Source organism: Sturnus vulgaris, chromosome 1, assembly GCF_052056855.1.
Source record: "Sturnus vulgaris isolate bStuVul1 chromosome 1, bStuVul1.hap1, whole genome shotgun sequence".
Lineage (NCBI taxonomy): Eukaryota > Metazoa > Chordata > Aves > Passeriformes > Sturnidae > Sturnus > Sturnus vulgaris.
In genome coordinates this window covers 62771547-62798117 of record NC_142243.1, presented here as the reverse complement: position 1 = coordinate 62798117, position 26571 = coordinate 62771547, and the positions used below count along the sequence as shown (strand labels likewise).

Here is a 26571-nt window from a genome sequence, read left to right as displayed (position 1 = left end):
TAAAAGATGCTACAACCCCACAGAGATTTATAACAGAGCATGTATCTATTTACTTGTACCTTGCAGCTTTGAATCTTGGTGAATACCTGCGTAATTGCTGTATTCATACATTTTGTGTCTTGGGCCAGTACATACAGTATTCTATGTACAGGATATTAAAATTTCCCTTTAGGATTTGCGTTTTGATTTTTTTTTTTTCGTTCAGCAAAGAAAAGATCTTATGTTTAATTTATGTATGTCTTTCTTTTGCAGCCTATATAACTGTCCCATAAACCAAGCAGCTGTGAACAACTAATGAATTTATTAAGTGAATTTATAGTAGTATAGGATATACATTCTAATCTCCTGCATATTTCGGCTTGCTTAAAAGCCATTGTAATTTGTGAAACAGTAAGCAGCTTTCAATTATTTTCTTCCCCTTGAGGGCTGACCAAAACATCTGTAATGATATCTGTAATGTTAATTTGTGTAACGATTCCTTCGATCTTGCCTGATCCAGCTTTCAAAACTGATTCTACTTGTCCAATAAAAGTAATAAAAATGGAAGTTTTGTTTTGTTTCTTCCTTCCAAATACATTTTAAATTTTTTTCCATGTCTTCCATAAGCGCTGAAGTTGAACTTAATGGGTAGGAGTGCTATTAATCAGTGTTGCTTTGCTGGCTTTGAAAGAGAGGTCAAGGCATTCTGAGTGTAATACTCCTTACAGAGAGTGCTGCGTTTTTAATAAATGTTGGATCTTTAGTGGTAATCTCCCTCAGTGGCCACAGCTGTCAGTGGCTAGTTTTGATTATGATTCCTCTGTAAGGCAACTTTTTATTTTTAAAGAATGTGAAACAATAAAAACTTATCTCAAAGGGATTTTGCCTTGTGTTAAAATGTGTCCACATTAGGGAAGGCCCCCCCCCTTTATTTATGGTCATTTTCACAGAAGGGGAAACCCTGAAGGAACCTTGACAAGATCTCATCTCAGATTGAGAAATCCTGTGCAGAAGTGTGACACTTTTCAGAAAGCTTATGAGAAATAGCACATATTAAACATAAGATCCTAAGATACAATTAGTCACAGTGATCCAGGAAGATATATTTATTTTTTCACTATGCTTTGAGTTAATCTGCTCTTTTAGTGCAGATGAAAATAATCGAGAATAAAGCCTGCAGAAATTAAAAAAAAATATACAAAGCTGTCAACTGAACCCTGGGTTTCTCTGGTAGATCAGGTATATAAACAAATATATAACTCTTTTGTATAAGGAGTCATCAGGATGTGACATTTATGGGTTATGGTAATTTTGGATAAGATGTGCTCTTAGTGATGGAGTATTTCTCACTGGTCAAGCTGTATTTGAGAGAATGACAGTTGTAACTGGAGAATACAACATCATTCGTAGTTGAGATCTCTTGACAGCTGTGAATTGATAGCGACAGCAAGTCCAAAGTTCTTTTTATCACCTGCTAAAATGTTCCCTTTAAGCATAAGGCAGGCCACATTTCTTTGTTAACTTCTGTTCTCAGACATAAACTCACTTAGAAAAGGTTACCAAGAAATAAATAGCGCTTAGAGTTGTTTATAAATGCTAATGTGGGTTTGAGCTGGGGATATATATGGCAAGATCAATCCTGAAGTTCTTCTGTATATTGAACTTCAATTAAAGGCATGCTGTGTGCTTTGGGGAATAGAGGGCAATAATATCAAGATAAATCACTTCTGAAAAACAGGGAAATGAATGTGTGCCATGATGCTTTGTGTTGGTTCGGGCTAATTCTGGGGTCTTTTGTGAATGGAGGTCATTAAATCTATCAAATAAAGCAAAATAATTGTAGACTGATGTCTCAGTCTGGTGATGTCTCAGTCTGGTTCACATTAGAATAACTATACAATATATATACTCTGGTTAGAGAGTAAATTCAATGTGCAAAGTTAGTAAAGATTGTCTTATTCTTTGACAGCCACAAAGTCAAACTTGAAATTCCAGATCTGAGTTCTCATATGAAAAGTTCTTTACACAAGAATTTTGTCTGAGATGACTCTGTTAAAATAAGGATATGTTGTGCTTTTTAAAGCATTTTTGTATCTCCTTTTCTCAAGAATAAGAAGTTCTAATGCACTTGCATAGCTCTGATCTTCAATTTTAATCCAGAGAAGGTGAAATGGCACAGGATGTCTGCAAAAGTTAGAATTTTCCCCACTCCCTGAAAAGACCAGAATCCCCTCTGGAGCTGGGCAGCGTGGAAAGGACAGCAGAAGAAGATAAGCTAAGGCATAATGTCTGGAGACTATTCATTTTCCAACAGTTTTTAAATACCTGTGGTAGGGAAACTACCCTTTGGCTGCAATTTCAGATGTTTTTGATTGACTTTTCTCCTTTCAATAATGGGGACCACAGGAATCAAAATCTCTGTTCTGTATGACTTAGAACCCTTTATCATACTTTTTGTTTGGTTGTTATGTGCATTGGAAACAAAAGTGTTAAAAATTTTTTCAGACTGTCTTTGAAAACAATTTTCCAATGATCTGTTTAGAAGAATACATACCATAGCTACACTATTTTTTCTGAAAAAGCTTGATTCAATTTTTCACATGACTCGTTTCTCTGATGAAAATTCTAGGCAATTTAACAGTCTTCAAATCTCTGCTTTATTGCCCATTCTTTATAAAAGCAAAATAATGATTCTTAGTATTTAACTTGATGATCACACAAGAATTTAACTTCGAGGCATTTTTTGGCTCTTAAGAAGTTACAACCAGTTTTGTTTTTTTTTTGTGTGAAATGGTTAGCATTAGTATACCTTAACAGCAGGTACAATGAGAAGATAACTCAAACACTTGACTTCTGCTTTTCATTTGTAAATTCCCAGTGCGACTTCTGGTTCTTGGCAAACATGAAAGATTTTTACAGGAAATATCTTTCTCATGATTGAACAATGTATTCCTGGGTTTTGAAGAGGCATAAAAATTACTTTTTTTGTGTGTATGACTTCTAAACTGTTAATCCAAGCCTGATTATACAGAGTCATCTCTGCATATTGATTTATTAAAATGAGCACTAAGTTTCTTTGCTTGACAGATTGCTCTTTCTGGTTTACTAAGAAACGTGACACTTTTGTCAATATTATAGTAAGCATAGTAAACTTTCCCATGCAAAATATAAACAGTATAACTTTAGATGGAAATAGCAGACAGCTCATGAAGACAAAATGAGAAAATATGCACTGTAGTTGCATAATATTTTCTCACTAATAGATGCATCCCAAGTCCTAGTAGTATTCAGACCTGTGAGAAAGGAAATTCTAGGATTTAGAGTTTCACAAAGCACATGCTGTTCATCAGTGTTTATAGACCCGTAGTAGAGTTTTTCAGTCCAAAGATTTCTCAGAATTGTTGTGCTGTTACAGAACACTTGGGAAGGCATCACCTGTGTTCGGCTTCTCCAGTACAGAGAATGACAAGATTTATTTATAATGTTTGGGAACTCTAAATGTACTTTTAATTAACAGCTATTTTTGATGTGTCTATAAGCATGCTTACAATGGTGGAAGCAACCAGGGAATGGCTGGAGATGTACCCTGTGCCTCACATCACTGCCTGCAGCAGCATTGTGGGTCTCGAAAAGCAAATCCTCTGGGGATTTGAATGAAAATGAATGAAAATGAATGAAAATGAAGCGAGTAGGACAAGGGGACTCATTTCAAAAATGGCCTCAAAGACACCTGGGCCAGAGAGCATGGTATGGACTGGGTGTATCATATTCTGTACCATGCACCAGCCTCTGGGAAAATTGAACATTACAGTGGACAGTGAAAAACCAAACTGAAAGCAATGGGTGGTGGGATCTTCAAACACTGGATCTAGAGAAAGCCACCAGGCTAGTTAACACTAGAACTCTACCAATTGAGCTGGCCCTGCCCAACCAAATCTGCCTTGTGCTGTTGAAGGGGATAAAGTCTCCAGGATGAATATGAGAAATGCGTTAGGGAAGACATTTTGGATTACTCCTGCCTCAAGCAAAGGCAAACCCATCCATGGAATTGTTTTTGCTCAAGGACTTGGTGCACTTGGTGTGTAATGCAGAGGTACAGGGAAGTGTGGTGTGAACCTCAAGGGGATTTGATTTTTGGGTGAGAGCAGTCAGTAATATTAAATTGTATAATGTTGCTTGCTGAATGACACTGCCACTGTATGCCAGAAGCTCCATGAACAGTGAGGATGGACTGCTCCAGACACACCAGTTGTGATCTCCTAATGCAGCTTGCAACCACCCAACAGCACACCAGCCCTCCTGCCCTAGAAGACACCTAGGACAGATGGAACTCACAGTATTGGACTGAATGAACTCAGCAGACATCTTGGAGAGATTGGGCCAGTAGCTATGGAAATGATACCTTTGCTTGTGTGTGTGTGTATTTATTTACTTATTTAGTTATACATTGGAAGGACATGATATGGGTGGTATAGAATAAGGGGTCGATAATATACTGGTCTCAGCCACAACAGAGTTAATTCCTGCAGTAGTCAGAGGAAGCAGGCATGGCCAGGACCTGGAGGTTATTGTACACCACCTCACATCATTGCTGGGGATGGGGGGAATGGAGCTTTTTCCAGGAAGACATAGTTCCTTCTAATTGGGAAAGCATGGTGATAGGGATTCTGAGCCTGGGGAAGGGATTGCCCACTCCAAGCCAGAGGGAGCAGTCAGGTCAGGTTGAGCTCTTCAGGGAGCATTTTTCATGAGAATCACTCTCTCTTTTGTACACTTTTGCTAATAATATTGTTACTACAACTGTTTGTTTTCTTATGTCATTGCTGTTCCCAGTAAATTGTTCTTATCTCAGCCTGTGATCTTTACCTTTTTTTACCTCCATTTTTTTCCCCCTTACAAGGGAGAATGGGAAGAATGAGGAGAATATGAGGGAGAGGGAGAGGGAGAGGGAGAGGGAGAGGGAGAGGGAGAGGGAGAGGGAGAGGGAGAGGGAGAGGGAGAGGGAGAGGGAGAGGGAGAGGGAGAGGGAGTGAGTGGCATGTGGTTTGGAGTCTCAGTGGGAGCATGAAATTGGGGAGTACCAGTCCCAAACCTTGACATACACAAAATAATGTGTGTAGTTCCACTTTTAAAATTTCAAATGGATGAATTATGTACAGTGTAACAAGACACATAAGTCTTCACTGCCTGTGAAAATAAGGAAAAAATGTTATGATAGTCTCTTATGACCTGTTGCACGGACAGTGAATGCCAGTACTTTTTGTCTCAGCTATCTGATCAGAGAATTTTCAAACAGTTTTCTGTTTTGCTTCTTGAGGCTGTACACAAGAGTAACCTTGTCAAATAAGACAGTCTTGACACTATCTGTTTATGATTATAAAGAAATATTTGTACAAAATAAGTCAAAACAGAGAAAGCGTTTTGTCATTCCTAATGGCACTGTCAGACTGGGAGGAAACTGGGAATGTTTTTCCAAAACTGGAAAAGTGCAATGTTTCAGTACTGTTCCTATGGAAACTGATGCTAGTACAGTGTGTACTTCTTGTTCCTCATTTCTTATGCCTGATGTACAGAAGCTGCTCATAACAGCAGTCTTATGAATAGCATCAGGATGCCAGAGAAATTGGAAAGCCCATTATTTGTTATCTCCCTCTTTTCAGAAGTGTGATGCAGACGTGTCAAGATTACTGCTGGCTGTCTGAACTAGCACACAGGCAGTGTGGTTGCACACTGGGCAGAAGCCACCTTTGGAGCACTGGTTCTGAAGATACCCTCTGTGATAATAGCCAATTACTTGTTCATTGTTTAGTCAAATCGAGGTTAGGTATTGTGCAGGCTGCATGGCTATTGCAGAATCACATAAAGCTGTGACAACTGAGTGAACAGACCAGACAACCAACCTTCCCCAGGAAAACCTGGGATGGATGGATGGATGGATGGATGGATGGATGGATGGATGGATGGATGGATGGATGGATGGATGGAAGGACACAAAGTTGTGAGAATACTTTGCAGTTTATCTTTGGGATAAGAAGAGCACAAAATATTGCATTACTAGTTCTGCTGTAATAAACTCAAGTAGTGCAGAATCATTAGTTACATCTGGAGCAGATGAATCATGATGTCTTGAGCTGTTATCTCTCATGTAGTTCAGATGTGTGCTGCTGAAATAGTCTGTTTACTGTAGCTGTCAGCAAGAAGGTATCATTATTTCAGAAATGGAGATAATCATATCCTTTTCAGAAGTGAAAGGACTTTGTCAATCCTCTTGTCACCTCAGGATTATGAGAGGTTGGAGCCTTAGCACTAGGAAAAAACCAAAGCAGGTGCTATATTAGGACATGTAGTTGCTGATGATGGTTACACCTTGCTTGCTAGTGAGAAAATAGTTTCCTGAGTCCAGAAACACAGAAGTGGACCTGCCTAAAGAATAGTTTGAGGTCAATCCTCGATTTGAATAAACAATGAACATGTAATTGACTATTATCACAGTGGGTATTTTGAGAACCAATGATCCAAAAGTGACTTCTTCCCATTGACATCTCTTTGAAATAGCAATGTGCAACCACACTGCCTGTGTGCTAGTTCAGGCAACCAGCAGTCGTCTTGACATGAAGAAATCATAAGCTTCTGGAAGACATCTCTACATCACTGGCTAATTTTGATTCAGAGTCCTAGCAATCTCACCTCTAGTCAAGTCTGATAATAAATACTGTAGCATGCAGAGAACCTGAAATTGCACAAAGATTAGTAGTGGGACAGGAAACTATGGTTATACCAGCATTACACAGAACGTGTACCCTGCCCTCTTTCTCAACTCTGTGCTTTTTAAATCCCCTATGAGGAAGGGGCCTGGAGGCAAAACCATGTCCTAATAAACTGCATAGAAGCATCTGTGAGGGTTTGGTCTGTAGTATATTCGCTGGTCTTGGCATCCACTATTTAGAAAAAGTGGTAGCATAGAGACTTCCAAAGTATTTTTTTACAGTGGCACAGTCAGAAAAGTTGTTACCTTTTTTACTTTTTATTCTTCCTGCTGATGTAGGTGAGTGACTTCTAAGATAGTAAGTCAGGTATGAAGTATTTCTGTTTTGTCTGTTTGTTGGCTTGTTTGTTTGTTTTGGATGGGATGTGAACTGTTTCTAATTTTTTATTAAGAGGGATTTCAGGAGACTTTATGAAATGTGATCATTTTTCTAGTTGCTACACATAATTTGTGTATAAACTGCATACAATTTTTCTAGGCTATCAATGCAAGAGAAAATGTAGTCAATGACTTATAAAAATGGAACAAAGAATTGCTCAATAGAATACATCTTGTGTGCCTGCATCTTGAATTCGTTCAGGATGATTTTAATTCAAAGGATTTTGCATCTTCAGGTCTTTACAGTATATTTATATATAAATTCATATTCACTCCTGGAATGAAGCAACAGTACTGTTTTCTCTTGTATTTTGCTTTGTTAAGAATTTTGTAAAACTGACTATTATCACATGTGGTTCTTTTTTTGTCACCATAGCAGCAGGCTTATCTCTATTAACCAACTAGGATAAATTAACTTATTGCTTACTAACTAATTGTAACTAACTGGGATTAGTTACAATGAATTGATCTGATGGAAACAAAATGGCCAGAACTGAAATGGAGGAACTTTTAAACTATCTTCTACCAATACACTGGAAAGTTTTCTCTGATAATCTACATAAGTAAAATCTTTCCTGCTCACCAGCCTTGCAGAGACCTCCCAAAACCCCTCATCTGTCTTATCCATCTCAGAGATGAAGATGCTTCCAGAAGGGCCAAGCTGAGCACTTGCTCAAATCTCACTATACTAAGTTCAGCATCTTTTGCATGGGATCATTGAAATATGAAACAGCCTATGCTGAAACTGGGACTTCAGAATTTCTATTTGATATAAATAAAAGCAGAACAATATATATTTTAAACAGTTTTTACTCTGTAGCGGTGTTTTGGCATCTTAATTCTTAATTATTCTACTAATGTCGGTAATTTTATGTTTTCAGAGCTAAGTTTTTGATTAAGATATTTGTTTGCATCTAATTACTGATTAATTGCAATTTTGTTATCTTTCATTGAGTGTTTTGTCTCTCCCCCATACTCGTATATTCTCTGTCTAAGGCACATCCTTGGTTATTGAAGTATGTCTCAAGGCAGTAGAAGGACATTTTCACTAAACTGGACCAGTTAAGATTTGGAAGATGCAACCCTACTGAGCCTTTAATTAAAGATCCAGTTGTTGCTACCACTCTCACTTTGCTGCTCCCTTGTACATATCATTCTCTTGGGAAAGGTTTTGTGATTCTTTTGAATAATCTCTGAGGCAATAAGTAGGGGAAAGTTCACTGCTACACAGCATGCTTTAGACAGCTGGGTAAGCTCAAAACTAGGGTATTATAACATGAAAAATTAAATGTAGCAATGCAAATAGTATGGTTTGTATGAGAGAGCTAAAAAGTTATATTCAAATATTATAAGATACTGAGGCAGAAGTATGTAGAAGGAAATCCTTTTTCTTTGTGAAGCTATTATCATCATTGCTACTAAGGTTTTGAATTTTTGAAGGCATATAATTTCCAATTTTTTTTCTCTTCAAGAATTCTTTTACATTCTAAGGGCTATTCTGTGGAATATCTGTTGCACAGAATTTTCTAATTATACTATAACTAACCATAGCTCTTCCCAGAATTTTAAAATTGAATATTTTTGATTGTTCCAACCATCTTTTACTGAATTCTCATAGAAAAGAAATAGAATTGAAAAAAATGAAGCATTTAAGAAAAATAAAAAAATCTGTATTTTAGATTCTGAGAAGGCTAAAGAGGCTTGAATATATATTAAGATTTCTGTTTATTTGTTAAAAAAATTAACTCTTCAATATGAACTTGGAGAAACATAAATTTATTTATCTAGCTTTTGGTCATAAATTCATGAGTACTGGGGAACTTGGCATATTCTTTCTCATTCAGAATTATTATTTGAGACATGCAAAATGCTCAAGGAGAATATTCATTTGTTGATCATAATAATGATTGCCAAATTCAGCTCTTTTTTGTGACACAAAAATGAGTAAGCTGCAGACACTTTTGTAGTTAAAAGTAGTTCCCACTGACCTGTAGGATTCTGTAATCAGTTCTACTGTTCTTCAAATATTTTACACCTTATATGTTTTCTTCATAAGTCTGACGCCTATTAAGGTCCATAGTGTCTGCTTTATGATTCATTTTTCAATTCAGCAAAAGAATGATAATGTCATGCAAGTTCTGAAAAGTCAGTGGCTGAATAAAACACACATAGAATCTTCATATCTGTCAGCCTCTCCTAAAACAACTTCTTGTGGAAAGCATATTGGAAATAAAATATGAAAGAGAATGTTGTCCTGCAGAGAGATGGTGTCTGGGTGGGATTGATCAGTTGGGTCTATTAAGTAAAAAACTCTCATATTTGTTGTATTGACATTTTTTCCAAAAGCTTCCTCTACTTCAGACTTGTTATGCAACGTGTAAAAGGAGCTCAAAATTCTCCAGACAAATACTCGTATCATGAACATCAGTAACAAAACCAAATTATTTCAGTGGGATTCCTTCCTTCCTTACCTTATTTGCTTACTTAGCTCCTTCCTTACTTACCTGAAGCAAGAGTGTGTAAAGTACATCAATATGTATGAATAGTAATTTTTTGGAACATTTTAGGATTCTAGTACCCCTACTGCATGGTAGTATGCATTCAGTATGTGTAGGGCAGGGTTGCTATTCAAAGGAACCTCAACATGATTGAAGAATTGCCTGTGGGAAACTTTATCAAATCCAAAAAATGGCTGAAATAAATCCTAAACCTGTTATGGAAAAACCCTGTGCAGTGGCACTAGCTGGGGACCATCTGGCTGGAAAGTAACTCTCAGGGGAAAAAGACACAGGGCTGTAGTGGACAAGTTGAACGTAAGCTAGTAGTGTTTCCTGACAGCAGAAAAAGACAACAGTGGATATGTTACTAATGGAGTAGCCAGCAGGTCCAGGGAAGTGATTCTTCCCATCTGTTTGGCACTGGTGAGACCACATCTGGAGTGCTGTGTCTACTTTTTGACTCCCCAAACTGGACAGACAGTGACATGCTGGGAGGGCAGGAGGACACACTACATAAGGAGGAACTGAGAGAACTGGATTAGATCAGACTTGAAGGGAGATTTAATTTCTGACTTCAACTCCTGCTGGGAGGGAATACAATAGACAAACTCTCATTGAAGGTGTACAGTGACTGGGGAGAGGCAACAGATGCAAGGTGGAACATTGGAAAGCATATTAGATATTAAGAAAATGCTTTTCTAACATGAGCATGATCAGTCCCTGGAACAGATTTCCCAGAGTGGTTGCAAAATTTCCTGCCTTGGGAATATTCCAACTGATTTGGATAAGGTCCTTCACAACAGATCTAAGTTGGCCTTGCTCTAAGTTAGGATCTTGACTAGATCACATTAAATTGTATTGTGATGCTACAGGATTCTCTATGAGAATTATATAAAACTCTTTATTTTGCATTGCTGCTTAACTTTGTTAGCTGGTAATTGGAATTAAAAAACTATAATATTGATAGAACACTGTATCTCTCATTGTTTGCCAATGATGCAATTTTCAACCTAAGGGTAAGAATGGGTTAAATTTAAGATTTTTTTGATTGAAAGGTGCCATGGAAGTTGGTATTGTATATATACATGTAATTTTTCCCCTATTCTAACAGTTTAAGTGTAGACAAATATCAGACTTTCTTATTATTTGTGGAAAAATCTGAGTTTTGACTTAACATCTTTCTGTTACTTGAGAATTAGAATGATAGGAGATGCTATCAACTGTGATTATCAGATTTTAAAATGTGTCATAGAATCATAGAATGATTTGAGTTGAAATGGACATTAGGGATCACCTAGTCCCAACCTTCATGCCATGAGCAGCGACACCTTCCACTAGATTAGGTTGCTTAAAGATCCATCCAACTTGGCCTGAAACACATCCAGGGATGGAGCATCCATCACTGAACAAGCTGTGCCAGTGTCTCTCCACCTTCACAGCAAAGAATTTCTTCCTGGTATCTAATCTGAAGATTCTCTCAGTTGGAAGCCATTCCCCCTTTTATGCTCTTGTAAATGGTCCCTCCTCTGCTCTCTTGGCCCCTTTAGGTGCAAAGTCTCCTGCCAGCCTTCCTGCCTCCAGGCTGAACAACCCCAACTCTACCAGGTGCTCCAGCCCTCTGATCATCTCTGCAGCCCCTCTCTGGACTTGCTGCAATAGGTTCATGGCTTTCCTGTGCAGGAGACCCCAGAGATGGATTAAGCACTTCAGACAGGGTCTCACAAGAGCAGAGTAGAGAGGAAGAATCACCTCCCTTGATCTGCTGGCCATCTTTCTTTTTATGCAGCCCAGCATATAGATGACTTTCTGGACTGTGAGTGCACATTACCTGATCATATTGTTTGTGCATCAACACCCCTAGGTCTATTCTAAGTCCACTGTGCAGTAATATTTCATCCAAGATATTGATATGAAATTACCACAATGCAATTGAAACTTTTAATTTTCTAGGTGTTTGCAATCACCTTTACTCAAAGTAGCTACTGAATGGTTTTGTTTTTCCATTCAAGCAACTCAGAATCCTATTGAAAGAAAACCCAGCACAAGATGATGTAATGAAATGGTTCTTGCCAGTTTACAAATATGCACTTGGAGTCATTAGAGTATACATTTTTCATTCTGCATTTTGTTCAGGTTTTCATGATTGTTTTCAGTGAACTTTAAATGTCTCTGTTTTGTTTATATTCTGAACAAAGATGTTTAGGACCACCTGCTTTAAACAATAGATAGAATATCCTCTGGAAAACATCTGCCTTTAACATCCTCCCTGATTAATTAGTTTTCAACAGAAACAATATTCTTATAGATCACTTTTGTATTATTTCCATTGACTGGTGCCCAGTTTAAAAATCAGAATCTTAAAAGCAGGATGCTTTGAAACATGAAGTTTTTAGGAAATGTTGGTATCTCCACAAAATTTTAAGTTGCTAGTTTTAATTCCCATAATGCTTGGTGTCATAAATCAATGTTTTCCATGTTGAAATATTACTGTCTAATTCTATATATGTTTAGTATCTTGTTCTCCCTAAAATCCTAGTCTGTCAGTTTTTCCTTCTATTTTGTTTCCAAAATGCAAATATGTTTTCTAACCACAATCTCACTAAAGGACAATACAAAAAAGATTAGTGAATTAATTGTCTTTAAAACGTTCAAATCTACCTTTTAGAGCCTGCAAAATGTGTGCTGAGTCAGTCCTTGCTGACAGGTGCAACTCATGAGGAATTTGCACCACAGACTGAAGCGAGGTCTCGAAGCTGAACAGTTTTGCTGAGACCAGAGCTGAACCTGCCCAGGCTCTGGGTTCAAAGCTGTGTTTATAACACACTGCTAGATGGTTCAGACTGCAGGTGGAACAGACACTACAGTCTACCCTCGGTGCATAAGATGCACAACTCCAAACTTGGAAGGGGTATCTGAATTTAAGACAAGTTGCTGGACATGAATGATATCCGAAGGGTCGGTTGCAAACAGCTCTGTAGTGTCTATTGAGCAGTTACCTAGTTTTCAAACGAGCTTATTTTTCCCCTGTGGAAAGAAAACAGCAAGAGTCTTCCATGAAGTTTTGTTCATAGGTAGGGTTAGACTCTTTACTTGTTTATTGTCTTAGGTTGTCTGATTGAGACTTCCGTTTGCTAGATTGAATTTCAGAAAAAAGTGAGATTTTGGAGGGGTATAATGGTTTTTTGGAATCTTTCTTACTTTTAAAATCAGGACAGAAACATAACCTTTTCATTGAAATGGCAGAAAAACCTGTTCTTAGCTGAATCACTGCCAGTTCCTGACATCATGCCCCTTCAATGTACCTCAGATATATGAGATTATGTAGCTCAGGTATAGAGCATGAAGCATGGTCTCTTTGTCATATGATTAATTTACAGCTTCAAATTAAATCTTCTGTTTATTTATCCTCTTGCTAAGACTGAATTTATTGTAATAATAGGATTTTTAAAATACAAGATTCTATTCTAAGCCTCAGGTTTTCCAGTTGTGTAATTTTTCATGATAGTAAGTTTTTTCTTTAGCACTTGAACACCAATTTTTAAATGCTCAGCAGTAATACAACTAAAATATACATACTTTCTATTTCAGTTTGAGTTGTTTCTGTGAACTTAAACTCAAGACCTCTGTTACAGAACTAGCTACACTTTAAACTAATGGCAGAAGAGATCATTACTTGCCTGCAAAGAAAACTTAAAAATACTGGTATGTCTGGTGTTTGTTGGGATCTGTCAGCTGTGCCTTAAAGAATGTATATGTTTATATGCACATTGAGTACTGTTTATGGAAGACATGGTTTTCTCAAGCACCATGTATGTTGTGGTTAGTATTTCAAGTATTTGAACAGAAAAGTAGGTTTTGACAGCCTTGACATAATGCAGACCTTCAGAATAGAAGGCCATGATGAGATTCTCCAAACATCTCTGTGTCAGCACAGGACATTGCTGGGGCAAACTGAACAGTTTGGCTTCAGTATATTTTGTTTGTGTGCTTCATATCCTGCATTATGTTAACATTAACTATTTTCTTTTGTTGGGGAAAAATTATACTGTGAGCTGTATTGTTTATGTGATATTTCTCAAGTAGTACTTATGCACTGCATGAAGCAGAGCTTTGTGAAGTTCCTCACCTCTGAATGCATATGAAAGTGGACTGCCTGGGCTTGCTGCAAGGTAGGAATTGTTCTTTGGCAAAATGACACTTCAAATGCGATTTGTTTGCATTAAAAAAGTCAAGAAAATAGGGAAGAGTCTCTGAGATCGAGAGTGATAACACATGGCTAAAGAATCACAGAATCATGATGGCTTGTTCCAAATTAGAGATGCTTGAAGAAATATTAGACAATCTCAGCCTAATTCTGATGAGGAAATAATGGGCCTTCTGGCTGTTCACAGTGGTTCTGTCCATAAAGTCCATCCATCGAAATAATTCTAGTTCATTAACATTTTTTAACAGGCAAACTTAATGAGATTCATGGGAATCCCTGAACTACAAATTGGAACAGAAAAAGCTGTGTTCTCACTGCGAACAGTAAGTGAACCTTACATTATCAAATAGATTTAATTCAGATTGTTGGTAATGTTTAAAAGGTTTGTAACTATAATAAGCCAAATGGATGTTATATTTTGTCCAGAATTTCATCCAAAATTTAGCCCATAAATTGGATTTAATATTTTACAGGTATTGGATACTTTTCAGTTATGAAAAGTTGCCGACTTAGAATAATAGGGAATTTGAAGAATGATTTTACATAGTATAATTAATGGTAAAAATCTTCCAGATGCCAGTATGGAACTTAACTAACCCACTCTTGTGGGATGGTAATATAAGCTTTAAATACTCAATTAAAATATGCCATGCCAAACAAACATGATTTTGTTGTTGTGGTTTGAAAGAAATACAGAAGTTGATACCTTCTCCTGAGCACTTAGTATCATACCATGTGATGCTGAAATAGCACTGCAATCGGTTGATTAAGAACACATTAAATGGATTTGCAGTTAATTGTCTACACCAGGTAAGTAGGGACAATTTATATGCAGATATGTGTAGGTGCATTTCAGCTTCAATATTTTCTTGCCAACAAATTCTATGTATGGGTGGTTAAATTTCCCAGAGACAGAAAGTTAGGCCAGAGAATACTGTGAAATTACTTCTGTACCTGCGTGTTTTTACAGAATATTCTCATTGTGGCATTTCATCAGCTTGGCCTATTTGGAAAAAAAAAAAAAAAAAAAAAAAGAAAAGTTTACTCAAATGGACAGCAAAGAATGAAGAATATGTGTAAAGGGTAGAAATCCATGTGGTGTTGTTCAGATGCACTAGAATTGTCTTCACGTGGTGAGAAATAGTTCTTCTAGCCCGATTAATTTTGGTCAAGAAGGAAAATATTACGTATTTGGACCTGTGTACATAAGAGATTTTAGAACGTAATTGAATTTTAATTTAACAGAAAAGGCTTGACAAGGTCTTGACATATTCCCAAAGATGATTAAAAAACCCCCACAACAATACCAAAACAAAACCATTCACACTGGAAAACAAAAGTCAATGTTTAATCCCAAGGGTGAGGAAGAACTTGAAGTAGAACTGTGTGTGTAAGGCAACAGAGAATCTACTACATTGTTTTGTTTCTGAGGTTTTAAAATCTAAAATAAAACCATTAAAAATCAAAGTAATAGATATTTTCATTTTTGTTACAAAGGACATGAAACTTAAATAGTGTCTTCGCTTGAAAACTATGAAGTATTGGCAAACAAAAAGTTTACATTTAATCTTTTTTTCAGCTGTTAGCCAGATACCTTCAATTATCTGCAATTATTGTTTTAAGACTGTAGATTAATGCACAGACCTAAGGACTGGATTTGGTTAACTTTGGTCTTAGGCCTTGGAAAGTATTTGACATCATAAAATATGCTGGAGAATGTTGGTCCTTTTAATCCTCATGTCTTGCTGCCTAGTTCAGCCACCCGTATTTTTCCTTTTCGAAAATTATTTTTTTTTCCAAAAGGGAAAAAATGAGTGAACATCACATTGTTCTAGGAAATTAGTTCCAGAAAGCATTTCTTGAAAAGAAGTTGGTTTTAAAGTAAACAATATCCATCCCCCAGTTTTATTTTCATGTATATTTTAAGATTAAAAATATTCTTCAGTCTCATGGATTTTTTTCAACTAAAAAAAAATGGCTCTCATTTTCCATTTCAATACTTTGTTAAGAGGAATTTCAAGGTAAGCACATGAAATTTATTTGAATCCCTAAACTTCCTGTATTTTACGAGGTAGAGACTAAACCCCACATTTGCATACTTGTGATGAAAGCATGTTTTTCTTTCTCAATTTTATTTTATTTTTTTTTTTTAATTCTTAATGACACGTTTTATATCACTTCTTTGTTACTCAGGTCTGGAGTATTCCATGTTGAGTGTGCCAAGGACTAGACATGACCCACGTGAGGCTTTTGAGCTTCATGAGGCTGGTGAGCAGCTAAGCACTCCTCAAAACCATGGTAACACAGGTTGGTGACTGGGAAAATGGAATAAAAATAACTGCTTGGGAGGAAAAGCAAGCCATCAGTGCCCAATTCCCAACTCATTCAAACATCTTTGCTCTCTGCTTTGACTCCAAACAAGTTTCCCTGAGCCTTTTCACAAGCAACATTTGACTGTTCTCTCCTGTCTTCCTGTCTCAAAGCCATATTCTAAAATGCTAGTACATCATGTAGATCCTATCCACTATCTCTCATAGTGGAGAGTGAAGTGTGAAGGAAACTTTTCAAATATTTTTCTTTCTTCTTGGGTGAAAGTGCTAGCATTCTGTGGGCTTTCTCAAGCTCTCTATTACCTCATTAGATATAGTCATCCACCACACATCAGGCTACACCTACATCTGTGAAAGGAAAGGAAATTTTCCAGTGTTTCAGAAGAACAATATTAAGAATAAACACGTTGTTTCAATAGTCCACATATTTACTAAGCTGCTGAGTTCCTATTCAGGAGAACATACAAATGGTTTCTGTACAAAAACATAATACAATTCTGTGTGATAGCAGCAGAGGATGTGGGACAATGATTCAAGAGCACATGAAGAACTGATAGTCTTGTCAAGTGATGAAAACTGCAGATGATTCTTAAATGGCTACAGCTGTGATCATGGTTGTGAACCAAAACTGATGGAACTTTATTCAGAGAGAAAATAATTTGGCAAAAGAATAATAGCCAGATCAAACGAGGGAAGAAAGCTGTCCACAAGCAAATAAACAGAAAATGCAAAATCCAAACAACCCCCAGATGTTTTGAAGCACAAGTTCAATAAGCTGTATAATGACTTCTGTACCTGGGAGCTCATTTACTATGTATTTCTTGTTTAAGAATCAGTTCTATGACACGAGAGTTTATAGCAATCAGAAGTTAAGTGGATTTTTCTCTTCAGGGTTAGTGCTGGCTTCTGTGTGTATATCAAGTCATGCAATTTGGAAGCAGCTCTGACTGTGTCTGGCCCGTAGCCATATGCCAGAGCTATTTGGGACATGACTAGTGACTTCCCACAGGTACCCTGTGTGCAAACCTGAGTTTGTAGCACATAATCCTCTGATAGAGCTAAGCAAAACCTAATTCTGTGAATCATGTGTCTAAATAAAAAGGTTAACTGTGAAGATTTTTTTTTCTTTAAATCTGCTTCTCTGTATGGTACAGGTTCCAATCTGAGTGGCAATACATTAGTCTCATAAATCTTGCTGCTTGAATGGAGGTTATTATTAATTTTCTCTGGCCACAGCCTGAACAACTTTCATCTTTCTAGGTTTATAAGACATGATTTTGAGTGCCAGTTGTCTCTATAACAGATTTTGAGCAGTTTCCATATATATTGTAATAAAATCACTGTGGCCATCCTGTGGCTGCAGGTTTCTCAAGTCTTCTATCAGGACAAGCATTGAGAGAGGATTGTTTGCCAGTGAATTTCTTAGATTTTGCCTTTTAGCTAGATTTTTTTTATGACAGTGTTTTAAATATATGTTTAAAGTTTACAAAGGAAATGTTTAAATATCTGCTGGGATACCTCCTATGAATTTTAGTTCAAAATGTATTTGCCCTCCATTTCAGAATTTTTATGATGAGATTATATGTGAAATTGATTCTCTTCTCTCTGACTCGTGAATGGGGGACTGTTGGGTTCTTTCAGTAATCCTTGAGATCATGCTAGGTAGTTCTCATCAGTCAGATGGAGCTGGCATGATAGCACAGGACAAGTGCAAATCTATTCTTGTAAGAGCTGGACATTTGGACTTGTGCTGTTAAACCTACAGAATGGCTGGTTCATTGCACAGCATCTATGGTGATTACCCTCACAGGCAATGGCCTGGACTCTTGTCTTCTCTAAGTTCTTCCTTCTGCAGCTCATCTTTCTGCATAGTATTACTCAGTAATTATTACTTACATAACCCACAAAAACGGCTCACCACCACTGGCAGCATGAATTTTTGCTTTGCACTTCAAGCACTGAGACCACATTTTTGAGCCAAGATTGATGGCACAAAAAATCGTGACCCATTCCAAAAACTCCTGGTTGAAAGTCTTTCCTGACTTTGGGAAAAGGGGATAACTGCATGGGTTTAGGCACACAGGTGATAGTGCTTCCCATAAATACTGTGTGAGTAAGTAGCATGGTGAATTAATCTCTAAAGCCTGTATCTTGCTATGGTAAATTACATCTTCTAATTATGTCCAATTTAGTATTTGTATGGGTGCTAATGTCCCTTCTGCCTTGCTGCTTTCCCCAGAGCACATAACTGTTTAGACAGCCAAGAAGGTACCACTTCAAAGCCATGGTCAGGAGCACTTGCCAGTTTCTATAATACCATATCCAGTGCTGTGGATGCAGAGTGTAGGAGTCCAGTGGTGCCTCAACTGCTCTGAGTGGGGAGATCTCCTCTGGACTGGTGGAGCTTTGATGATTAACACCAGCTGATACTCAGCTACAAGGATTCAAGTGTTGCAGTTTGCATGTGTCTGACTAGTAACAATGATAGAATGTGCATTTCCATTACGTTCACTAACATAATTTGTAATTTGTATTTCCCAACTGTGAAGACCTTTGGGTGAAATCATATTCTTATGTCTTGAAACCAAATATGTTCTTTTCTTTCTTTTTTTTTTTTTTTTTTTTTTTCCCAGAAATAACAGTGTTACTTGGGGTTTCTTTTTGTTTTGTTTGGGTTTTTTCCCCCCCAAGAGAATGAAAGGTCAGAGAAAAAAAAGCAAGAGGAAGAAAATTTATGTTTTTTTGTGCCTGGAACCGAATGGCAGTATGTTTATGTTGAATAGCCTTTGCTCAGAAATATGTTTCACTGCAATCCTTTCAGCCTTCTGTTTGTGTGGTCTGAATTCAGAGAGATGATTTGCTTCTGTTTCCCACAAGGCTAAGGACAAACTGAAGATGTTATGGAAAATGTCAAAGGAAGAAACACACTGAGACAGGGAAAGAATACAAAAATACTGTGAGTAATTGTGCTGGAAACTGTACAGCAATAGCTCCAGCTTGGTTGGAAAACAAATTTGGCCAGCGAAGCTCAGCGGAAAACACTCAATACACATTAAATGCTTGTTTATACTCATTGTAAATTCTGGCCCCAAAGTACAAAAAAAGGTATATTTGAAGCTCATCACAAATTTATTCAGATGTATTTAAGGATCTGGACTCAGTGGTGCATTTATAGTAAGAAGCAGATGGTGCAGGTCCACTGCCTACTAGTAAATTAGGAGAGTATGTCTTTAGCTTGCATCAAATCATCAGTATGCTCCTTGAAAACTGCAAGGCACAATCCAGGCCAGGTTGGGAGTACTTATTGCACCTTGTCTGATGTAATTCTATCAGTTGTCCATTCGGCCTGATACCCACACTGCACATGCTCTTGGGCATGCTGGAAAAACACACACTAATAAGAGATGCAGAGCTGTATCTTTGTTATTTTCCCCTTTACTTGAATAAATACTGGTCTTAGAGTGGCCTTACAGTGGGCTATATTGTGCAGGGAGGCAAATGGCTCATTTAAAGATAGAAATTCATGTTGAAAGGGAACCCTGGAGGTCACCTAGTCCAGATTCTCTTCAAAGGCAGACTGCTGCCACCTGTGGCATTGTCCCTTTTGAAAACCTTTAAACATTTCAAAGGAAGGAGGAAGGGATGCTGCTGAATCACCTGAAATTTACAGCAAGGTACCCTGGCCTTATGAGGTTCCTACAGTGGTATGGCCAATTAGTACTGGGACAAATTTAAGTGATTAACCCTAACCTGCATAAAATCTAGGGCAGAAAATATAATGTTTGGTGTCACTGAAATAATCATTCCATCCAGGAAATATGACATAAAAAAAATGTTTCTGCATAGGAATTAATTTGATTTTGTTGAAGACACTCAAGGTCTTCTTTTTGAATGTAAGTAGGTAGGAAAACACGGCTCTCATACCCACTGCATCAGTCTGATGCATGACATAGGATAGAGCCCTGAGAGGATGCTTTAATTTCACTGAAGGGTTAGAGTAAAAATCCTGCTATTTGAATTGCAACAAAAAGAGAAGTCCTGGGTGCAAACTGGTAGATATTTGTAGGACTCCTTCAGAGAAAACAAACCTAGGATGTGAATACCCTTGACATCCCCAGCTCTGTGCAGTCCCACACTGAAATGAGTTCTCACCTCACCAATGTCTTAGCATGAAGTTATTTCGAATTTTGACATTATCTTCAGTTCTGGGAATAGGAAGAGAGATTCTGTTTTCCTTTCTCTCTCTTCAACAGCTGCAGGGAAGACACTTTTCTTCTAAAACGAGGTGATCAATTCTATTTCCTCCACCTGATCCATCTTCACATAAGCATACTAGTGCAATGTATTCAGGTTGTGTATTCATGGGACTTCTCTGTAGTCATGGGGCTGTAGTGGGACACAAACAAGAAAGAAGCAAAATGGGCACTTACAGAGATCAATGATCAGATGAAGCAAGAGAGTGGTCAGGAGGAAAAATATGGTTACAAACTAAATATTGATAATGGGCATGAGGAAAAATGGTTATAAAGTAAACATCTAGAATTATAGTCTGGCAACAGAATAACGAGATGCTTCATTTCCTAAGAGGGCCTTAGAGGCAAGAAATCAAATAATTCTGAAGGATGTAGAGATAGGAAGATACACTGAATAGGTAGGTGAAATGTTGCATATTAAGGGGCAATGTATATGAGGAGAATTTTAGCTTTCCCCATTTCTGCTTGATTTAGGGATTAAACAACAAGCACACCCACTCAGTGAATACCCACTGAGTTGTGAAATTGTCCACACACCTCCTTGCTCTCAGATGGGTATCTGCAGCCAATTTAAACTTGAACGATTACTTCAGTGGATATTTTGAAAACAATAAAAATGCTTATTTTTTTTGTCTAGATTTCAGGTGCTGAAGCTTTACCTAAAGCTGAACTTGTAAACTTTAATCTCTGAAAGAAAACTTCCTTTAAACTGATGCCAAGGTGTTCCTTATTGAACAACTGGTGCTTTTTTGTTATTTTGCATATAGTAAAATTTTAATAGATAATGGATGTAACTTTGATAGATTAATTGTGCACTTACACATATGTATAAAGTTTAGGAGCCATCTTGAACTCGTGTTTAAATCTGGAACTTTACGAGTGGGCTTGGCTGCAGACATAAGAAGAAATTGGATTTTTTGACTTACTAAGCAGACCTACAATTGAAATACAGGTTCCATGGTAAAATGCAGTAGTCTTGTTCTAGATAATTTTAAATTATAGAAACCCTAAGGCTGGTCTTAAGTGCCTCAGCTCAAACTTCTCAATATTTTTGTTTCTGATTCTAATTAATTTCTGTGGCTTAAAGTGGTTTTTTTTGTTTGTTAGGTTTTTTGTTGTTGTTTGTTTTTGTTTTTTTGTTTTGTTTTGTTTTGGTTTTTTTTTTTGTTGTTGTTGTTTGTTTTTCTTTTTTTATCTTTCTCTGAGAGTATCTGGGACATCTTTATCACTGTAATGGTACTGTGATCTGTAGGTACTGAATCCCTGCTGTAATGTTAAAAAAATTATTCTGCATCTATAGATGCATAGACCTAGAACAGAACAACACAGAAAATGACTGAGTAGAGGAAGAGTCAAAACAGTTAAATGCAAAGATGGTATCTGCACATCTTAATAAAAATGACAGCCGTCCTGAGGTCATATGCTTCTCTTCGATGAGCAGTTTGAAGCACAAGAGTCTTAAGCCACAAAGCAGAAAAAACAGAAGGAACCTCAGAGTGCCTTAATAAGGATGAGAATGATTGATTTTGACAGACAACATAGTCAGGAAAAACGTGCCAGTAACTTTTGTGCTTGTCAGAAAAAACTTGATGTAAAAAAAAAATGAAACATAATTACAGAATAAATTGTTACAAGATAGATGTCAAGGAGAAAAAGGAACAAGTTATGTAAGAGGAAAAAGGCAGCAGGGGAGTAAATATTGCTTAACTAATTTATTACCTCACTTCTAAGCTACTAATTCACTAGCAATAGTTAGGCAAAATTAAACTGTCTCAATATGTAAAAAGAATTCCACTTGGTAAATTGAGTGTTTTATTCAAACTGTTCTCCACACTCAGCACAAGTATGCACGCAAGTTTATGCAGGGAATGATGCTGACTGACAGTCCTGCTGTGTGCTTTACATATGCAATGCAAAGCCTTCTTTGCATTAACACAGTTATTGTCTGAGCATTTGCCACAAGTAGCAACTCAAATTTAACGAGTGAACAAGTTTAGGTTATTTTTTTCAATAGTTTTTGAAATATACAACATAATGAAATACATTAACTATTACACATAAGTGACTCATAACATAAATAGCATTTATATCTGTCTTTTAATTTTAAATTGATATTTATTTTTCTTTTAAGTTTTTGAACGATTTTCTTCAAATCAACACTGAATGCTTTCTGGGGCCAAGATTTAGGTAATTTCATTAATTGATTGGGCTAAATATATGGATAAAATTATGAAATTTTATGACCTGTGATCATTCACAGGAATATAAACCAAAATTACGTAGACGCCTTCTATTCATAAAGAGGTGGAAATTTAAGATCTTTTTGAAACACTGAATTAAAAAATTTATTTGTGGAAATCTGTGTTAAGCATCACTGCTTTAAACAATAATTTGACTCTTCCCCTGCAGTGTTCTAAACCAGACCAAAAGCTATAATGATACACTCATGTAACATTAAAGAAGTGAAATTCTTCTCTGATGAGCTGCTGTGGTCAACAGTTTTTCTAGTTCATGTATCAATGAATTTTTCTCTGCAAGGAACTACCTTGTATTTTCCATCTTGAAATAATATTTTATGATCATTCAGGAAGACTTCAGTTTAAGAATTTCTAGTCTTTGAGTTTTGGACCAGCTGTAGTTGTGGTTTTCCAATCAGAAAATATTTCAATAGGCCTTGGAGTGATCACATTTGAACAGCCTGAATGCCAGCAAAGTCCTGTTATCCAATATTTTCTTGTATCTGGCTTCAGATTTACAGATATGACATTTGGAAATGGTAGGGTAGGCTCAGGGCATTTCTAGATGCCAGAAATGAGAATTGTCCTTGCAACACCTGGTAGGTCACTCTGGATGAGGAAAGCTCACTTGCTGCACCAGGATCTCCTTGGATGCTTTATAAAACTCTAAACTGCAAAACATCTCTGAGCCGCCTTCAGAGCTGGTTTCTACAGTTTTGTTTGACAATAGCATCTCAGAGAACTGATGAGGAGCATCTGAAGCAACAATTTCGGTTAGCTCAGAAACTTTCCATCACTCTTAGAATGCTGTTTGTTCTTTCTTTATTCACTTTAAAATCATATTAATGACAGAAGGAAACGTGAAAAATGGAGCCATTATCTTTCACACTCTATGAAAGTATGGGCAAGCAGAAAGCATCCAACAGTTTCTCTCTACTCTACAAGAGACCCCAAATGAGTATACAAGAGTATAATGATATGATAATAATTTTGCATGCTATCAAACTACTCAAACACTAAAGGTTTAAAAGCACAGTGCAAAATCAGCATCAAATCTGAAGATTATGCTGTCTTGTTTGAATAGTTTGTTGGGAAGGTGGACTGAGAATTAAAGAAATAAAATAAATAAATAAATAAATAAAAATAATTAAATTATTTGGTAAGAATGAGATGATATAATAAGATATATAAATGTCTGATGTTCACCAATAGTAGGCCCACAGTTTGAGAGCTTTTTATTTTGAATAGCAATATGAAAAACTTATATTTCATATAATAAAAATTTTCTGTGGTACTGAAGATATATGAGCTTAATAATCAGTGGAAGTCAAAATGTGCTTTCTTGAGAGTTCTTAATATTAAATAGCAAACAAAAGCAAAAGCTATTATGTCACTCCAAAAATTTGATAATTCACCGGTATTTTTAGTGCTACAGATCTGATGTTTATAGCCTATTTTGTAAAGGGCATTGTATGCCTTAGGACTATTTTATGAGAAATAAAAAAATGGAGTAGAAATTGAACTCTGTAAGATAAATAATAATATGTATAAGATCAAAGAATTATGTCATCTCACAGCACAAAATCTAGGGGTATCAAATGAATTATCCAGATATTGAGCTTAAAAAGAAAAGGTGCAGTGACCTTTCCCACAGTAGGTGACCAAAACTGCATTTGAAAATTCAATTACTTTTGAAAGATTATTCAATTCATTTAAGTATGAATTTTTATTTTTTTTCAAATCAAAGATAGACTTCAGGAATGAGTGAACTGTGTGGCTTTGGTGATTTATTTCTCTCCACTGACTAGAAAGTAATCCTATGTATGTGCCTGAAATTAATAAGATGATTCTTGGTACCCATTATCTGTCTTTAAAGCTCCCTGAGCTGCCATTTGGTAGACAAATGTATTGGAAAAGAAAAAAAAATCTAAATCTGCCGAGCTCTTGCATTGTTTATCCAAGCTCCTACTTCAGGGCACTCCCAGAGACAAGATATTAAGCTGCCCTCGTCTTCTATTGACATAAGCTTGCCCTTATTATCTGTTCTTTAGGTTGCAGGGAACAGGAGATCACATCTTTGACCAGGCGTTTCCTTGCAAGAAATTCGGAAAATTATGAGACATAAATTTTTAACTTTCAATTTCTCAGGTTTTACACTGAATGGTTATTGAGAGATACTCTGGGGTTACTAATTACAATGCTTAAACAGTGTTCTGGAAGTTTTCCTGGTACCAGATTGACAATTCTGAAAAGGAAGACCTCTCCTCTGACACTGTTGATTCTACAGTACACAAACCAAAGCTGAGAGCTTTATCTTGAAATATCCAGAGATCTTCCCTTCCCTCTGCAGTTCAGCTGGAGCTGAGAACTGAACAGCATTTCCTTTGAAAACCTAAAGCAAGAATATATGAAAGAATACCTTCATTATTAGATAATTAGTTAATTACTAACTACTAAACAGGTTGCTGTGGTCCTGCATGATAATACATACTGATTCCTTTATAGCAGATTCCTTGACAGTATTGGTCTTAACAAGCGTAATTCTCTTGGATTTTCTTTAAATTTTCTTTAAATGAATTTTCTTTAAATTGTCCATAAAAAATGAGACATATTTTCAGGTTGCTGACAATGTAGGGTGTGCACACTAAGGACAAATTCTTATTGCAGTGTGAGACGGCAAAAGACAATGCAAATCAATATTGCAGTAGCGAGTGATAGTGTTGTCTGTAGTAGAGAACTCTGTTTATCTATTTCTCAGTGTTTTCATCTATTTTACTTAGTTTTAACTGTGTTTATCGAGTTTAAACTAGCTTTTGGATGCTCTTAAGGGAAAAGAAAACTATTGTCTTTCTAGCATCAGTTACAAAATATTTGAAAATTTGAAAATTATTTTATTAGGACAGACATTAATATCATTTGTACTGAAAATCAAAATCTGTAATCCTGAAATACTCAAGCAAGCAAATCCTCTTTATTCATTGTTACATTTGTCTTGGGTGCATGTGTGTAGTATTTTTTTCCTTGCAATTCCTCATCTGTAGAACTGAACTCATCTATTTCTTTGTTGGATTTTGTATTTCAGTTATGGAATGGGGTGGTTGCAAAATAAAACTTTCTGTTTTCAGAGACATGCCCTTACTACAAATCTAACACGTGGCTTGCTAAAATAAAATTTTTTTCAATATTAGCATCCAAAACTTTAGATTAATCCAATACAACATATTTCACTCTCATATGGAACCACACAGAATAATTGGAAAAAATGCAGAATGTCTATAAGAATAAGGTGTGATGCTGTTTGTCCTCTGAATGCATGATTTTACTGCCTTAATAGGATTTATGGCTCAGAACAACAATTGAAGCAGAGGTTTTAAAGGCTTGATATATTAAGTCATTTCTTTGCCTGCTTTGGTGAAAAATATCTCCATTCTAGATTTACAAGTGTATGTTTGTTTATTTCAATTAATCAAATAAATGGAGATTAACTGAAAACACAGATTCAACTCTGCTCATATAATCTAAAATTAATTGCTTAATAAAAGTACTATTTCCTGTTATACAAAGAGTCTTTTCTTTATATAGCAAAGTTTTCACCAATATATGTTTTTCTGGGATACTAAAGCTTGCTGTTTATCTGCACAGTTTTTTGATTTCAGGTCAATAAATTCAAATGATGGCAAACAATCCACTGAACACAAAACCCAGTGCAGTGATCCACGATGTCTGTCAGAATCATTAGACTTCACCTAATTTATTGTAACAGTTCCTTTACCGTGGAGGTGTAAAACTGGTGTGCAACTCTGCAAAACTGATTCAGTACCTGGAAGAACGATGGGAAATTTATCTGAGAACTCCTGAAAGACTTTTTAGAAACAGTGAAATCATCAGACAGTCAATGTGAGTTCACAAGGGGAAAGTCCTTTTTA

At 36.5% G+C, this 26571-nt stretch overlaps 1 long non-coding RNA gene across 1 annotated transcript in view; it reads left to right on the top strand.

Annotated features, from left to right (window-relative positions):
- The window catches only part of LOC148225257 (uncharacterized), a 129750-nt gene that overhangs the window by 75549 nt on the left and 27630 nt on the right, over nucleotides 1-26571 (top strand). Inside the window, exons 2-3 of the long non-coding RNA XR_015799133.1 lie at nucleotides 14074-14148; nucleotides 16019-16132. This is a non-coding gene — a long non-coding RNA (uncharacterized LOC148225257). The remainder of the gene's footprint in view (nucleotides 1-14073; nucleotides 14149-16018; nucleotides 16133-26571) is intronic.